Below are 15,769 nucleotides of genomic sequence, written 5' to 3'. Positions count from 1 at the left end.
GGTTAGAGAGACCCCCATCATTGAAGGTTTAAAAGGACAATGATGAGACATTTGCCATGAGGACCTTAGGAGCCGCAGGCCTGTTAGTCACAGGCGATGAGTCACCCTGCATTGTTTGTGCTGGTGATCCTTCGCAGATGCAGGCAGACTGCAGGAGGAGTTGAGTTCCTCCTCTTGCTCTGGGTGTGTGGACTGGTGCGTGCACATGTGTATGCACGTATGTGTGTGTATATGTGTGTGTACATACACACATGTGCTTGGGCCTGCAGCCCAAAGTGCACACGGGACAGCCTATATCTGGGAGATTACTATTTCCTAACACATTTGGGGTAATAATTACTGTCCTTCAATCAGAAGCTTGTGTGTCAAAGATAACAGGGCACATGGGCTGTATAGGCATCAGTTTCTGGTTGGAATCATCCCTTTGAGGTTGCATGGAGATTTAGGGGCTGTCCACTCAGCACCTCACTCCACTCTTTTTCCCTGGGAAATGCCCTCCACCCACCAGCCCTCTTGGTTAGAGCCACAGAGACTTCTGGATCTTGTCCATACAGTCTCTACCTCACCTGGCCACAATTTACAAGGCCAGGAGTGGGCATTAGACATGGAAAATTGGAATTGGGACTACAATTCCAGCCTTGGACCAACTGCGCTGGCTGGAAGCCATGTAAATGGAGGGCTCTGGGTGGCTGTTTTCCCCACTCTGTGAGCTGGAAGCAGAAAAGTGCTGCTGTGAGAGAGAATGAATGTCTAGATGCCCAGACACCCAGAGAAACTGAGCAGGCAGCCTCTTCCTCTGTCCATGCCATTTGTCCCATTTTAACATCCATCCCCCGTCCTGTCTGCATCCTTCAAGATCAGCTCAGGGGTTACCTCCTCAGTGAGGCCTTCCTCTATTTCCCCACGGAGGGCACCTCTTCCCCCTCTGGGTCACCTCCCTCTTTTCTTACCAGTCACGTCAAGGTTATTTTTGTTTCCCCCTAGAATGAGCTCCCTAAGGACAAGAACTCTGGCTCTGTGACCTTTCTACACTTAGCAAAATGCATCGCACATAATGGTGCTCATAAATGCCTGGGGACTGATGAATCCAAACAGCTGTGTCCTACGGCCAGTTTTGACCTTGTCTCTTTCTGTTCTTTTTAGGAGGAAAGAGCCAGACTTAATCTTGGTCTCTCCTGTCTCTGTGGAAGCCTGAATTCCCCTCGGTTTATGAGGTAAAGAATAGCTGGTCTCCTTCACATGCTTTCCCGACCCTATCCTGGATAAACTGAGGCAGGAAGCATCTGCTTTCTACTCCAGTGATGTGGCGGCCGGGGTGCCTTCTGGGGAACTCGAATGCTGCAGGCAGAGGGGCTAGTTTCTGAATTGCTTGTGACATGTTTGACTACCAGTGACCAAAGTCCTCTATGGCTGGCATTCTTTAGTTTAAAGAATCGAGGGTGTCTCTTAAACCAGGGATGAGGGCCTTGGAAACCTTCCAAAAAATTTTATACAATGCGGGTACATACAACTTTTTACAAATATGAAATCATACTGTACATCCTTTCTTTTGTGACCTATTTTCATTCAATAACATTTTACAGTTTTCATGTTAATAAACCTAGCTGTACATTACTGGTACATACTAGTTACTGGTACATTGACATTTATGACCAGTTGTGTTTCCATGGTAAGGTTGTGTCAGAGCTGGATGCATGTGCCCTGTTGTTGGATATTTATCTTATTTATCATTTTTGCGTTGAAACAACGCTATGAATGAATAGTGTTGTAAATGCGTCTGGACTGATCGTCTCTACTGGATAAGTTATTTACAGTAGCATTGCTGGACTAAAGGGTAGACATTTTTTTAAAAAGTTTTCTGATGCATAACACTGTCAAAAGACAAAATTAGGCCAGGTGCAGAGGCTCATGCCTGTAATCCCAGCCCTTTGCGAGGCCAAGGCCGGCAGATTGCTTGAGGCCAGGAGTTCGAGACAAGCTTGGACAACATGGTGAAACCCCATCTCCACTAAAAATTAGCCAGTCATCGTGGTGTGAGCCTGTAATCGTAGCTACTCAGGAGGCTGAAGCACAAGAATCACTTGAACCGGGGAGGCAGAGGTTGCAGTGAGCCTAGAACATGCTACTGCACTCCAGCCTGGGTGACAGTGTGAGACTGTCTCAAAAAAAAAAAAAAAAAAAAGATAAAATTACATCAAATCTAGTTTAAAGATCTTCATTGTTTTTTATTTGCAATTCATGAATCGGGCAACACCTCTTCTGGAATGAGTGTTCAAAACAGCTGAACAGAGGAGACTGGCTTTATAGACAGAAAAGGGCTGAGGAAAGGAGACACAGTGAACAAAAAGTGGATCTCGGTCATTTTAAAGTTACTCTCCTTATAGGGTTAAAACAGAGGCTTGTTTGGCAATCTGGCTACTATCTTTCACTCTCCTGATTTCTGGGAAGGTCAGATAAACAACTTATTTTTGGCTTTCTGGGGTGGAGCTTCAGCACGAGTGACTCCATTTTGGTTTGGTCTGTCCCATCCTAGCACAGGGGCTCAGTCCTAACCAATGGGCTCTTCTAAATGTATTTGACAATACCTAACCACCAAGAAAAGACTGTACCAGTGAAACTCTCGGGCTCTTGTAAATGTATTTGACAATACCTAACCACCAAGAAAAGACTGTACCAGTGAAACTCTCGGGCTCTTGTAAATGTATTTGACAATACCTAACCACCAAGAAAAGACTGTACCAGTGAAACTCCTCCCTCTCCAGCAGCCTATAAGAGTGCACATTCCCTCACACCTGCACCAGCACTGGCCTCTATGATCCTGCAAATGCTTTTAAAGGAGTCAATTCATCCGTCATAAGAAATAAACATTGCCCTCTGCTGCTTAAAATATAGCTTCGCAGGAGAAAATCCAAACTTCCTGGGGAGGGACTGACATCTATTGAACAGATTCTACCACATGTCAGGCACAAGATAGGTCTGCTCTCATTCAGTCCTGCAAGGTAGACATGATTGTTCTCATTCAGATGAGCGAGTGAACGCTTAGAGAAGTTGAGTAATTTGTCCAAGGTCACAGAGCTAAGGAGTGGCCAGAGTTAGGCTCTGACCTCGTCTGAGGACAAGGTTCATGCTCTTTCTCCATGTGGCTTCTGTCTCTCCATCTATGACACAGAACCATCTGGCCCCAACTCCCGTCTTCCAGCCTCACTTCTTCCTCCACCCAGCCAGGTCCCCGCGCGGTAGCCACACTAGTGCCTTAGAGGAGAGTGTGCCCTGTGTTAGCCCAGGCACTGCTAGATGGTGGAATCAGAGAGATTTTAAGATTCCTTATCAGTATTTTCTACCTTGGCGATATTTTACCTATTTAATAAACAAATGGAGGGTTTTTTAAATTTAAAAAAAACCCATTGCCAAGATTCTCTTGGAGAAAAGATTCTCTTGGAGAGTTTCCTGATGTCCCCCAGACACGCGCGCGCACACACTGTCACACACACACACCACACACACCCACTCACACACACACACACCACACACACACCCACTCACACACACCACACCCACACCCACACACACCCACACCACACACAGCCACACACACCCACTCCACACACACGCACTCACACACACCCACTCCACACACACCCACTCACACACATACACACCACACACACCACATACCCACACACACACATGCACACACCACACACACACCACATACACTACGCACACACCACACACACACCACACATACACCACACGCATATACACGCATACACACCACACACATACCAGACACACCACACACACCACACACATACCACATATACACCACACGCATACACACATAGATGCACACACACATACACAGACACACCACATACACACACATACACATCACACACATATACACACACCACACACATACACACATACACACCACACACACAGTCCACGCACACCACACACCACACACATACACACATCACACATACACACCACATACACATACACACACACACATACACACCACACATACCACACACATACACATGCCACACACACACACATACACAGACACACCACACATACATTCACATGCCTCTGCCAACACCACACATACACACATACATGCCATACACACCACACACTATACACCATACATACACACCACATACATACACACCACATACACATACACTCACACACACACATACACAGACACACCACACATACATTCACATGCCAGCACCAACACCACACCCACACACACATACACACACCATACATACATACCACACACATACCACACACCATATACAGCACACACACCACACACCATACATACACACCACACACATACACACCACACATACACCACACACCATACATATATACACCACACAGACATACACACACTCACACATACACGCACACCACACACACATGCACACACATCACACACACACCACATACATATACACACAACACACATACACATATACTCACCACTCACATACACCACAACACATACACACCACACACATACACATACCACACACACCACACAGATACACACACACCACACATACACACATTCACATACATACACACACATATACATACACACCACACACATGCAAACACGCATACACACACACCACACCACACACACACACACACACACACACACAGTGTCCGCCTGGGCTGGGTGGGCTACAGGCTGTAGGCAGAAGAAAGCAGAGTGCCTCAGAAATATCTTGTGACCCTCAAAGGCCACAAGGGGTAGCTGGAGCCAAGCCCGCCCCAGTCAATTCTCCCACAATAGGCTACTGTCCTTTGAGCATGTCCCAGAGCTACTGCTGGTCTCTGTCCCGCAGGGCCCTGACTTCCCCCGACTCAGGCCAGCTGTCTCCAGCACAGACCATCCACCAGCCAGGCCCGAGGGAAACAGCTGGAACCAAATGACTGCAGTGCCTGCCGCTAAATGACCAGGCCTTCCAAAATAAGCAAAGGAAAGTCAAGGGAACCAGGACTGCCAGCATCAACGAGGGAGTCGGCTGAGGGCAGTGAGGTGGGGGCAGAGCCTGGGAACATGTTGCTGGCGGGGGTGGCCAGGGCAGTGACAGGGACTACTCTAAGAAAAGTCCCTCAGCCAAAGGGTAGACATTGGGGAATAGGATGGAGGGCAGGGAACTCCCCCACTATTCCCACATCCACACACATATACCAGAATGTACACTTTTTTGAAACTTCTGCAATATATTTAAGGCTTAGAGGAAATTAGGCATATATTGGGTGGATATGTAGATGGATGGATAGATGGGTGAGTAGGTAGGTGGGTGGGTGGGTGGATGGGTGGATGGATGGATGGATGAATAGATGGGTGGGTGGATGGATGGATGGATATATGAATGGGTGGGTAGGTAGATGGATGGATGGATGGATGGATGGATGGATGGATGGATGGATATATGGATGGGTGGATGGATATATGGATGGGTGGGTAGGTGGGTAGGTGGATGAATGGATATATGGATGGATATATGGATGGGTAAGTAGGTAGGTGGATGGATGGATGAATGGATGGATGGATGGATGGATGGATGGATAGATGGATGGGTAAGTAGGTGAATGGATGGATGGTGAGTGGATGGGTGGATGGGTGGATGGATGGATGAGTAGGTGAGTGGGTGGATGGATATATGGGTGGGTAGGTAGATGGATGCATGGACGGATGGCTAAACGAAGCAATGAATGCATGCATTTATGGGTAATGAGTAAATAGGCCCAGGGTTTTTATTTAGGTCAGTAACACCAAGGTGAATCAAGAGGCATAAATTCATACTTGTTGAATCCTTAATGTCATTTTTTAATTATTCAGAAGAAGAAAATTGTTCTGGCCCCAAAAGTTTGCAGTAGCACTGCTTCTAATACAGCAAAATCAGAGTGGCCTGAGCCATGACCTGAGCTGCTGAGTAAATTAAGTTAAAATTTAAATTGTGCAGCTATTCAGATGATGACTAGAGTAGTAGTATAGAAAAGGGAACCACATTTCTGAAAATAATATTAGGTAAGAAAAGAGTTTAAAATGTATAAGTGTGTAGAGCTATGCAGAAAACCAGGGGACAGGTATTTTGGTGGACCAGGGGACACTAAAGGCTTGGATATTAGAAGATCTGTATTAAGGCCACTTGCATCTCAGACACATCATTGTAATGTCTCAGCCTTACTTTCCACATCTCTGTGAAATGGGGACAATAAGAAAACCTCCATCTCCTGGTTGTGAGGACTGGGTTAGCTCTTATGTATGAGGGTGCTTTGTAAACTGTAAAGCTCAAGTCACATGCTATGCAAAATTACATATGTTTCTGGGTTGAAATTAGAAGGCAACCCAATAAATAAAGTGGTGGGGTGGGGGAAGGGTAGAACTGGTATTCAGGAAAATGCAAATTACAATAAAAATAACACAACATTTCACCCAGACAACAGAAAACAAACAAACAAAAAGTGCACAGAGAATATCCTCTATGCTTGAAACCTGAAACCAGATTGGGCTGCCTGAACCTTGCTGCCCACCTTGACCAGGCAGAACTGGGTTGTGGACATGGACCATGGGGCCGTGGGATGGGGCATCTGGAGACAGAGGGCTTTGCTGTCTCCTGCTCCCTGGAAAAGAGCCAGTGAATTCAGATTCACTGAGCAACAAGTACCTTCCATGTGCCAGCACCTTCATGGATGTTAGAATGATAGCAAACACTTACAGAGGTTTGCTCTGGGCCAGGGACTTTGCAAGTGCTTTTTATGTATTGACTCACTTAATCCTCATAACAACTCATTGATAGACATAATCAATTTCCAGATGGAAATTTGTCACTTTCCAGAGATGGTCACTTTCCAGATGGGAACACTGAGGCACAGCGAGTTAGCTAACTCTGCCCAAGATCGCTCAACTGGTAACTGGTAGAGCCAGGCTTAGGAACCCTTCCCACCTCCGCCTGCCTAGTCCAACCTCTCACCCCTGCCATGCCCGTCCCATGCTCTCTCCCAAACATGACTGTTTCAGTGTCCTGAGATCACAAGGAGCAGCCCTGAAATCACAATGCAGGTGTCTCTGGTTCCACTCCAGGGCTCTTTCCAGGGAACAAAACTCACTCGTTTGTCAGCAATTGGCCGTTTTTTTCTGGGTCAGTAGGTGTCTGTACTGCATTGGAGCAGTAGACCTGGCCTGGACCAACTCCAGATGCTCACAGGTGCACGATGCTGTCTCGGGAGGTGCCCTGCTGCCCCATCTCCAGCTGCTACCCTGACCCCAGCACCAGCTGTCTCCTTCCCAGGCTCCATTCCCCCAGGGAAAGGGAGGAGGATCCTCCAGGGGACACCCTGCTCCTGAATGCAGATGGCCCTGGAAAAACACTTGGAAAAGAGAAACTGACTCTGTGACCTGGCCAAATAGCTTACTTCCTCTGATGCATGTTTCCTTATCTGTCAGTAGGAAGAATAATAAACATTTTATTCCCAGGTCCAACCCCACACAGGGTTGCAGATGAGGTGAGGAGGCAGGCTGGGAGTCGTGGGCCATTCAGCCTCAAGTGGGAGGAGGGGCAGGCCTTGTCTGGACTGTGTGCTGATGCTGACGGGTGGACAGGGAGCCTTGGCAGGTCCAGGGCATGGGCTGGAAATCCGGCAACACCAACCCTAACTCACAGCTGTTTGGAATTCGGTTCCCAAGCATTTACTCTGCCGTTGCTGCAAATGAACTGTGTGCTGGTGCATGTGTTTGGGCCCCGTGGAGTATGGGGGAGGCAAGGGAATGGAAAGCAGCGGTCAGGTGGCTGAAATGAGCCATCTCTCACTATGCACCAGACTTACCCATTTATTACTTCACTTAACCCTCATCACAACCTCAAAAAGTGAACATGCTCACCCCCTTTTACAGACAAGGATGCAAAGGCCCATTCTAAACTTCAGCCAAGGGATTGGGGCTGGGAAGAGATGCTCGCCAGGGCCTCTGGGATCCCGGCTGAGTCACCTGGCCTGGATGTCCATTTCATATCCTCTCTGTTACTCATTGACCGAGAATATGACTTAAATCCCTGTGGGCAATAGCCACTAGGCTCATGAGGAAATGGATAATGACTGTGACGCAGAAGCTAAAAGCCTCAATTATCCTTCATGACCGAAGCGTGGAACTTTTCTAGAGAGAGAAATTTTTGCCTCATAAATTGCACTTGTGAGAAATCAGTGCACGCAGGCTGGTGACCATGGTTACCTCTTCTACAGCCAGAGGCAGCCTGCCCTGGACAGCCGGCGGGGGTCACCTCAGCTCCCACCTGCCGGGAAAGCCTTTGGAAGGAGTACCCGGGGTTGGCCAGAGCGGGATTAGGCCAGGGCAGGCAGCATAAAGAGCCAAGTTTAGGTAAACCCCTGGCTCTCAACCTCAGCTGCTCATTGGCAGCAACTCTAGAGGAAAGGACGGCAGAGGGGCTTTCAAACATCCTGTTGCTTGGGCCCCAATCCCGGAGAGTCTGATGTCATTGTTCTGGGTGGAGCATGAGCCCTGGACTTTAAAAGCTGCCCAGGTGATTCTCATGTACAGCTGAGGTTGAAAGCTAAATGGACCTTCCCCTGCCTGGCCAATCAGCCAAGCAGCAAGCTATTAGCAAGAGCAAACTGGGGAGGGAATCAGAAATAGGACAGAGTTCCTGCCCAGGAGAAGCTGACCATGTGGCTTGTGTACATGAAGCCAGATTGCTGACTCCCAGCCCCCATGGGCAACAGAGACCCTGGGAGGAGGCCAGGGTGCAAGGTGTAGCATCTTAGGGAGCAGAAGCTATATCTGATCCAAGCCCAGAGACCCAGAGGGCACTTGGGAGCCACGTGGGGATCTCACTAGTTTTCTGCTCACCACTGTCAGCTTTGGAAGTTGAGGCAATACCTGTTGGCCCAGCAAACCAGCGTCTGTCCTTGCCCCTTTCACATGCATTCATTTCTCATTCGCTTAGTTCCTTGCTGGGCCTCATTCGCCAATTCTATTTTTCTTCATAGAACTTGGATCTGTTTGGGGGCTCCCACCATTGCACACAACTGTTGCCCCTCAATGCCATCATCACATGTGTACACGTCCTCTTGGTCCTGCTCTCTTTTTCCTCTGTCATTCATCAAATATCCAAAAGCAGCAGACCCACCTGCCTGAGAATCCCCATTCATTCCATTTACAAACATTTGCAGACCACCTCAGGCATGTGAGGAGCACCAGGATGGTGCTGGGCAGTGTGCTGCCCATATGAGCTAGTGACACAGAGGTAAAGGCGACTGTGCCTGTGCCCTCAAGGCCACAGTGACTCTCATCACATAATGAGGCGAATCCATTCATTTGATGAACAGGAGGATTCAGGAAGAGGGAGGGTCTCCCTTTGTCATCCACGGCAGAGTGCAGTGGCATCCTCACAGCTCACTGCAGCCTGGACTTCCTGAGCTCAAGCAATCCTCTCAACTCAGCTTCCCTAGTAGCTGGGACTACAGGCGTGCCACCATGCCCAGCTATATGTATTTCATATATACGTATATAAACACATATATATATTTACATATGTATATACTAAAATTTATATATACATATGTAAATATATATGTTGCTTTTGTAGAGACAGAGTCTCGCTGTGTTGCTCAGGCTGGTCTTAAACCCTGGCCTCAAGGGATTCTTCTGCCTCAGCCTTCCATAGTGCTGAGATTACAGGCGTGTGTCACTGCACCCAGCCTCCATTTTCTATAATAAAAAAGTCTAGTTCATTTGCATATCAAAGGTCCAAACTCTCACCCAATTTAAACATCGCCCCTGCCGACTCCCAGCCCAATCAGGCTAAACTGCGTGTGCTCTGGATTCTCAGGTGTGTTCAGCACTGACTCTCTTGGGAAGATTCGGTGTGTTCTTGGGAGACTCCCCATGGCTGGAGATACCAGCCTACAGTTTCCTGGACTTGACATCTTCTCCTAGAAACTGACGTGACAGGATAAGCCCTGTTTAACATTTCGTTAATTACACAATATTCAAACTTCTGTGGGTTTTTGTTTCTGATGTTGTTTTCTAAGAAAAGCATTTAAGGGTATGAGTTTTCATCAGAACACTTTTTAAAATTAATATTTGCATCTACTGCTTCCCTTGCCTTTCAACAGTTATGTATGCTCATTGTGCAGTGATTTTTTGAATTCAAGAAGGCTTTCATTCATTCATTCATCTGACAAATATGTATCAAGTGCCTTCTGGTTCTTAGGGATGTGGATACATCAAGAAATACAGTAGTCAAACACCCTGTACTCAGAGAGCTTACAGTTCCCCCCGAGTGTCGAGTGTCAGAGAGAAACTAATAATTATAATGACATGCAATGCAGAAAGTGAAAACAACACAAGTCACTGGTGATCTCAAAGCCCAGATATGACCATGGTTCACATTTTAGTACATGACTTCCCAGTACCAGCAGTGTATAGAGCATTATATTGTGAGCATTTTCCCACAGCAGCAAGCATTTTTGAACAAAATGATTTTTTTGTATTTCAAAATGTGGATGAATCATAAATATCTTAATCATGGAATCTCTAAGGCTGAAAGAGTTTTTAATGGGTGTCTATTCTACAGGTGAGTGGAGTGGCAGTAATAATTGGGAAATGGTGGGAACTCTGAATTGCAGTGGCATACTCCTTTAAGAAAGGGAAGGAGCCAGGCACGGTGGCTCACACCTGTAATCCCAGCACTTTGGGAGGCTGAGGCGGGTGGATTGCCTGAGCTCAGGAGTTTGAGACCAGCCTGGGCAACACAGTGAAACCCTGTCTCTACTAAACTACAAAAATTAGCCGGGTGTGGTGGTGGGCACCTGTAGTCCCAGCTACTTGGGAGGCTGAGGCAGGAGAATTGCTTGAACCCAGAAGGCGGAGGTTACAGTGAGCCAAGATTGTGCCACTGCACTCCAGCCTGGGCAACAGAGCAAGACTCCGACTCTAAAACAAAAAAAGAAGAAGAAGAAGAAAGAAAGGGAAGGTAGCTGCTTCTACCTTTTCCACAAAGCCCAAGGTTGAGAGAATCCACTTTGAAAGCTAACTTTTTCTCTTTTAAAGGGAAGATGCTGTCTTTCCTGGAGCTACAAGGCTGGACCCTTTACCACCTTCTTACTATGAAGGCTGGATCTGGCTCAAAGCCCCTTTTCTCAACTGCAGCCCAACTTCTGCTGAATTTCAACTTCACTTAAACTTTGGAAAGGTCCGGGGCATATTTTCAGCTGGGAGAGGTTTTCTTTTCCTTTATTTTAATCAGCTCGTAAGTCTATAAGCAGCTTGGGCAGTAAAGTTCAGACTTTGAGAAACCAAAAACTAAACCACCATTTGCATTCACACCCAGGGTGGACAGTCTCAGCTCTCAAGAATTTTATGTTTGTCTTGGAAAAAACTGAGAGGCTAAGTGCAGCCAAGGGAGTGAGAAGGAAATGCTGCTTCAGCCTGAGTGCTGCTTTTCTCTACAAAGATGGGGGTGACGATCGGAGAACCATAATGCAGGCAAGGAATCCAGTCAAGGAAGACGGTAGCTGTGCAGGTGGTTAGTGTGAAGGATGTGAGACTATCCTGCATGGGCAGGATAGTCTCGATGTGTCTGGGCAAGGGAATTCACTAGCCCATCTGCCAATGGCGACCTCCAGGGCTTGACTTGGTCATCATCCTCAGGAGATTCCCATGTGGGTATTTAAGCTTTCCAACTAAACTTTAAGCTTTGGTTAGGAATTTTGTCGGTTTGGGTATTAGGTTTGTTTTAACACCACCTGCCCACCCAGGTCTCTGTACACAGGCTTTACTGTCATGGGATGGGATGTGGGGAAGCGCAGTTGGCCCTCTGTATCTGTGTTTTCTACATCCGTGGATTTCAGCTAACCACAGATCAAAAATATTCAGGGGAAAAGTGGATCGTGTTTGTGCTGAACATGCAGACTTTTTTTCTCAACATTGTTCTGTAAACAATACAACTTAGCAACTATTTACATAGTATTTACATTGTGTTGGGTATTATAAGTAATCTAGACATGATTTAAAGTACACGGGAGGATGTGTATTGATTATATGCAAATAATACAACATTTTTTATCAGGGACTTGAGCATCCATGGATTTTGGTATCCACAGTGTCCTTGGGGGGTGGGTCCTGGAACCAATCTGCTATGGATACTGAGGGACAGCAGTACGTCGAAAGTTTTTGTTTCTGCCTCATTTAAACACCACATGACTCTGAGCAAGTCAACTTCTATGAGCCTTGGTTTCCTCATCTGGAAAATGTTTGTGGTATAAGGTTATGCCACATGAAATACAGCTTGTTAAACTGTAAAAGATTACATAAAGTTACCATTATCCTTCCGCTAAATGCTAATCATCCACACTGAGATTTGAATTTCATCATGAAGTATGTTCATTTCATTTCATTCTCTCCCTGGTAAGTTCCCAAGGAGAAAACATTATAGGAAACTTCTAGAGCAAAAGAATAAACTACTAATCACTAGAGCCTAGCACTGGGCTAGATGCTTTCTCATACTTGAAGACTCATTTATTCCACAGCTCTGTGAGGTTAGAAATATAATAATCCCCTTTCAGATGGAAAGAAACAGGCTTGGAGTGATTTTCAGTGATATCTTCAAGGTTACCCAACTGAAGAAAACTCACAGTTCTGTGCTGGTAAAGTGACTCTGAAGAAAGAGACAGAAAAAAAAGCTTGCCCATTACTGTGGTGTAAATGCTCCCACTGTGGCTGATTTCATGCCCACCGGTATGAGCTAGCCTCTGCACACTACTGGAGGAGCTGCATTTGAATGCAAGCTCAGGTTTCCTAATTTCGGGTAAAGATCATTTCCTGAGCCCAGGGCAGTGACACTCCTCCCCAAGCAAAGAATCCCCTAACACCAGGAAGGACCCAGAGCTGGTTGGATCACTTAGGCCTCCACCCTCAGACCAACCTAACCAGATCCTCTGAGGCAGGGGCTGAGGATCTGCATTCTAGACAAAGACCTATACGTGCACTGTAATTTAGGTACCACCCAGCCCTCAGCACCAAGATCAAAGGCCTCTGCCACTCCTGTCTCCCAAAAGCACTGCAGGGAGGAGCAGACATGTCTCAGGAGACAGAAGACAGCATTCTGTAGCTGTCCCCTGTACTGGAATTCTGATTGGGTTCCTATGGGCTGAATCATGGTGGTAAGCTGATCGCTCTGTCTCTGTCATTAAACTCTCTTTATGCTTATGCTGCTTTTCACCAAATCTAAGATTCTACTGATTGTAAGTCACATCATTATTTTTTTTTACCATCAAGAAATAAAAACTGTTGTCAAAGATGTTAAACTACGAAAAAGTACATCTAAGAATCATGAAATATGTTATCAGTGGGTGTATATACACTCCTTTATCTCCCAGTTTTACAATAGCACAGTAAATATTCTATACTTTGAAGCCTGAGGTTAGGTCTTACTCATCTTAATTTATGTCCTCAGAGATCCAGCAGGCTTGGTTGAATGAATACATGCCTAGCAACATATCAAAATAGACAACTTATTAATTAGTCATCAATAAATGCCCCAGGTTTTGCACCAAGCACTTTCTATTTAATTTCCATAACAACCCAATGAAGTAGGTGCCAGACTTTCTCCACTTTACAGAAAAGGTAACTGGGGCTTGGAGAGGCCATGTAACTAGTAAGAACCCTGCCTGGGACTTGAATCCCGAGTCTGAAGCTCCTGATACCATTCACAATATGGAGAGATCCTTGAGGATATTGAAATGTTTTCACCAGGCCAGGTGCAGTGGCTCCTGCCTGTAATTTTGGCACTTTGGGAAGCCAAGACAGGTGGATCGCTTGAGCCTAGGAGTTCTGGGCAACACAGTGAAACCCCGTCTCTAGAAAAAATACAAAATTTAGCCAGGCATGGAAGCATGCGCCTGTAGTTCCAGCTACTTGAGAGGCTGAGGTGGAAGGATCCCTTGAGCCCAGGAGTTCGAGGCTGCAGTGACCTGAGACCACTGCACTCCAGCTTGGGTGTCAGAGTGAGACCCTGTCTCAAAAAAAAAAAAGTTCACAACATAGAATGGTACAGCACTACTATCTTAGTCTGTTTCTCAAGGCTTGACAATAAATAAACCTGTTTGATTTCTCTTTGGTGCTTGTGTTGCAAGAGGATGGATAACATTTTACAAAGCAAAGTTACCTTATTTTCTCACCTCCGTTGGACTTTTAGCTTTCTCAGACTTTTTGAAGACGAATGGTAGCAGGAGAGCTTTCTCAGCTTTGGTAACTTCTGGAGGACTTGCTGAAATTAAAACTTAAGGATTCATGTTCCCATGGAAGCCCCAGGGAGCAAAGCAGTCAGCGCCCTCCCTCTCTCTCCCTCGGGGTCTGGCCCTTTCAATCTACCCGGTTGTCCAAATTCAGATTGTGTGCCATTGAATCCCATGTCGCTCATCTGCTCATCCCCACACTCACTGCCGCCCCTGGGGTGGCCGTCTCCCCTGGTTAGCCATCCTCATGAAAGGGTGGGGAAAATGCCTTTTCCCGTCTGCTCAGCTGCTACCAGTTTGGAATTTTTCAGGAGGTATTTGTATTGGTGCAAGAAAGCACAGTGGCAAGGGAGCTGACAGGGTGTGGATTCCCTCTCCGAGGTCTAGGTGCAAACTGCTTTGGACACCTCAGGGTTTACAGGGTCCACAGCACCACCGTCACCTCTCCCTTGTCTGACCATCACTTATGTTTGGGGAAAGGCTAATAATTCCTTTCCCCAAAGCAGGTAAGTCTGAGCGTTTTGATTCTTTTCACATTCTTATTCATTTTCGAGTGATTTTGGTGTGTGTGTGTGTGTGTGTGTGTGTGTGTGTGTGTGTGTTGTGGAGTTTTTCTGGTGGCCATTTGATACAGGGAGAGGTGAAGAGGAGTCCCTGGCTTTTGCAGGAATGAAATAGAAGTGACACGTAAAAACGTTGGATGGGATACTAAGGCCTGGAAAAGGACATTCTGTGGGACACTGCTGCCATCTAGTGGTTCATCTGCAAATGACAAATGTTGTATTTAGAGAACTAAGGGGTTCAATGATTGTCAGGATTGATAATAAAAACTTCGGCACAGTGAAACCCCGTCTCTACCAAAAATACAAAAAAATTAGCCGGGCGTGGTGGCAGGCGCCTGTAGTCCCAGCTACTCGGGAGGCTGAGGCAGGAGAATGGTGTGAACCCGGGAGGCGGAGCTTGCAGTGAGTCGAGATTGCGCCACTGCACTCCAGCCTGGGTGACAGAGCCATCACTATTTTGAAATTACAGAGATTGAGCCCAACACAGTGGCTCACTCCTGTAATCCCAGCACTTTGGGAGGCTGAAACAAGCGGATCACTTGAGGCCAGGAGTTTGAGACCAGCGTGGCCAACATGGTGAAACCCCATCTCTACTAAAAATACAAAAATTAGCCAGGTGTGGTGGCACACACCTGTAATCCCAGCTATTTGGGAAGCTGAGGCATGAGAATAGCTTGAACCCAGGAGGCAGAGGTTGCTATGAGCCGAGATCCCTCACTGCACTCCAGCCTGGGGGACAGAGTAAGACTCTGTCTCGAAAAAAAAAAAAAGAAAAAAAGAAATGACAAGAGATTGGTAGACCTGCTACTAGATCTTACTATGCTAATTAGGAAGCACATATATTCTGACAAAGGATTATAAAAAGAAAAATAATAAGCACATATGTTACTAAATCACTCATTTTTAAATATTTT

The 15,769-nt window shown here is 46.4% G+C and overlaps 1 protein-coding gene across 2 annotated transcripts in view; it reads left to right on the top strand.

Moving 5' to 3' along the window:
* SOCS5 (suppressor of cytokine signaling 5) overlaps positions 1 to 1,612 on the top strand; it is a 177,225-nt gene extending 175,613 nt beyond the window's left edge. For both annotated transcript variants that reach the window (XR_010109294.1, XR_010109289.1), the window contains exon 3: positions 1,144 to 1,612. The gene's annotated coding sequence lies outside the window, so the exon portion shown is untranslated. The remainder of the gene's footprint in view (positions 1 to 1,143) is intronic.
* Positions 1,613 to 15,769: the final 14,157 nt, after the last annotated feature.

This window comes from Pan paniscus, chromosome 12 (assembly GCF_029289425.2).
Source record: "Pan paniscus chromosome 12, NHGRI_mPanPan1-v2.0_pri, whole genome shotgun sequence".
NCBI lineage: Eukaryota > Metazoa > Chordata > Mammalia > Primates > Hominidae > Pan > Pan paniscus.
The sequence above is the reverse complement of the archived record's forward strand: the minus strand, read 5'-3'. Positions and strand labels throughout refer to the sequence as shown.